This window comes from Ips typographus, linkage group LG15, assembly GCF_016097725.1.
Source record: "Ips typographus isolate SLU linkage group LG15, UJ_Ityp_2.0, whole genome shotgun sequence".
Classification (NCBI taxonomy): Eukaryota; Metazoa; Arthropoda; class Insecta; order Coleoptera; family Curculionidae; genus Ips; species Ips typographus.
In genome coordinates this window covers 2,957,485-2,960,745 of record NC_138436.1, presented here as the reverse complement: position 1 = coordinate 2,960,745, position 3,261 = coordinate 2,957,485, and positions in this window count along the sequence as shown.

Genomic DNA, 3,261 nt, shown 5'->3' with positions numbered 1-3,261 from the left:
GGTCGAATGACTGGAACGTGCCTTTTAATAATTTTGTGTTGACGTTAGAAATGTCAATATCATCTGATCTGTTTAAGCACTCTCATTGGTTGAATCGCGAATCACGAGCAACAGAAATAAAATTTGGTTAAATGGAAACAACAGAATAACGGCCAGCAACAATGGAAACTACGAGCAAGGCGATAACCGAGGTTTATAAATGTATGCGTGCGAATCCCTATGTGTTATTTTCGGAACAGCGCCAATCACGAACAACGAATTACGAGCAACGGGAACAACAGAGTTTATAAATTCAGCTTAAAGCGGTTGCCGAGCAACCGTATCAGCAACAATGACCTGTTTATCGGGAAAACAATCAAAACCATTTTTCCATGTTAATCTCCTATGTCCAGGGTGCTCTTGGACACCTGTTGTACTAGTTCTACAAACCACTTGTATGAGACAACATCTATCAAGTACTATGATTGTAAAGAAAACATCTTTGTGCTGCTGCCATGTTTTTTTTAAACAATAAGTAATGAATCTAAATTTTTAGATATTTTGATTATTCGAACTTACCTATTTCAAAAGGAAAGTAATGTCTCCACTCTGTGATGATGGACTACTTTAATGTAGAGAGAGAATCAAAGAGTAATACATAACCACAGACCACGCCAGTAATTCTCATTTCACTGTGATGTCACGCGGCTGATGACTTTACGTAAACAAGTTCCGCTGATCGGCCATCTTGGATCTGTTGTGATGTCAAATGCCAACTGGTCACTTTGATTTTGTTTTTGTTTTGATGTGTCAAAAAATTAACATGCAATAATTGTATTTTTATTACAATAATAATCTAATAATCGGTGAAGATTATACACTAAAATCAAGTAAATGTTTATTTTCAATGGTCATAATGGATACAATGCCTGCTGGCCCAGGTAAGATTGCAATAGCAATTTCATACCTAACCTTAATAAACCATGTTGATGCATAATTACTACAAACTTTTATAGTCTGACATTTTTTAGCGTGGTTCAAGCAAGAAATTGGGCCTATTTTAAAGATCTGTATCCTCTATATGCTGAATACTTTACTACTTTTTCATGTGGATGAAAAAACACAACTTTTATGAAAAAATTGACCTAAGTGAGGAACAAATTACCCACTAAGAAGATTGCAACATAGTTGAAGAGTGAAATGCTGTGCAATGGGTTCAACTACTTACATTAGAACAGTGGATAAAAAACCAAGTTTTAAGGTCAGTAGGTATACTGATTTTACTTAAATTAACATCCAAGCATTGCAGTTTTTATTATTGTTATGTTGAACACAATAATTAATAATTATACACTTTAGTAAACTGCATTGTTCAACCTTGAGTTAATATGTATTATACAGTGGCTTTTTTAACCCTCGGCTGGTGACGTGTGAGAAAATTGCGTGCTAGGTGACGTCGGTCCGACACACCGCTAATAGATACAGGCTGTTGGTTCAGTTTGAATATGAAAAAAGTAAATTTGCATTTTTATTTATCACAAATTAAAAAATTATTCTTAAAATTAACAGTCAAAAATTATATATTATATCTACAGAACATTCTCCAAGCAAACGCTGCAAACTATATTCGAATGCTCTAAGCAAAGAAACTTATTACAGGATCTACAAAAGTATTTGGTTTTTCGATTTTGCAGAGATGTGCATATTGAACAACGTCCTGTGCGTGGTGGTTCATTGAGTTCTCGTTGCGGCTCTTCAGCTGGGATTTTCAGCATTTCCTTTAGTCTTATTCTAATAGGTCTTGGCAGATGATTATCCATGCATCTTCTTTTCAAATGACGTTCTGTAAGGCCAATTGCAAGATTTGTTAAAAACTGCCTTCATAATCAAATCATAATTGCTTTCGTTTCATTTTTATTATTGCATTTATAAATGATAAACGCGTTTATCCCGCTTGTGTTTAGCAAAGCATAAAAAATAACTTGCGGCCATCTTCTCGTATTTCGTGCCACATTATAGTTCGCTGATAGCTGGTCTACCATGTCCACTCCTATTTTTGTGTTGTTGTAATCCAGTATCATCTCTGGCTTCCTAGTTACTTCATCAACTTCACCGATGTCATGCATAGAAGATAAAAGCAAGACAATTTTTTTTGGTTTCGGGACAAATGACACAAGGACAGAGTTTTCTCCAAAGCCAAATATACTGGAAGGAACAGGTCGATTGGAACCATTTACAAACTCGGAAGGTATCTGTCTTTTATTTTTTCTTATTGTCCCCAGTAAGGTTAATTTGTGCTCGGCCTGCAATTTAGTACAAAGCTGAATGCTCCTGAACCAATTGTCCGTTGTGATATTTCGACGTGTTCCGCTGATTGGCTCGACCATTCTGCAAACAACGTCTATAGGAGAGTTGCTCACTTGAAACGGAGAGTTCTGGGGCTGTTTGCCTACATAAACCTCCATATTTAGAGTGTAGAACATTTTTGCGTCTGCAAACGCAAATATTTTTACTCCATATTTGGCAGGTTTAGAAGGAATATATTGTCTAAATGAACATTTACCTCTAAACCCTACCAGCATTTCATCGACTGTCAGCATTTCAGAAGGGGAAACCTTATCTTTATAATTAGCCACAACTTTCTGGGAAATTTCCCGAATAGGAGCAAGTTTATCGATAGTTTGTCTTTCAATTCTTGTCTGGTGGTCGTCAAATCGCAGATGTCGCAAAAGAAAAAGAAAACGTTGCATGGACATAGTCAGTCGAAAGAGTTCTGCTGAACTTCCATCAGTAGCAAAGATTTCTTCACAAGCTAATCTGTTACTTTTTTTTACCCCACATAAATATAACAAGCCAATCAAAGCTTCAATTTCAATGGCATCAGTAGGTTTTGTGTACGTATCCCTAGAATATTTTCCCTCTGCAAAATCTCGTATATACAATAATTTCAAGAATAGGAGGGTCAAAAAATGCTCTCCAAATCTCCACAGGACAAGTTAGATTTTTGGCAGGTTGTTTTACACCTGCTAATTGTGTAACAATATTTTTTGCCCTTGTTCTGGACCGTAACGATGATGGGTGACAGTGCTTTTTCCATTTACTCACTTTATCTTTTCCAACGTAGTAGGCATTGTCCGGTACCGCTAGGAAGAGATTTGTTGGTAACAGAGAGGTTGACCCATCCTGCTGTGCTTTTTCAATAATTGCTTCCTGAATTATTCGATCTTCAGGCTTTTCAGGTTCAGTTTCCGTATCATTCAGTGTTCTTTCAGTCTGGTTTTG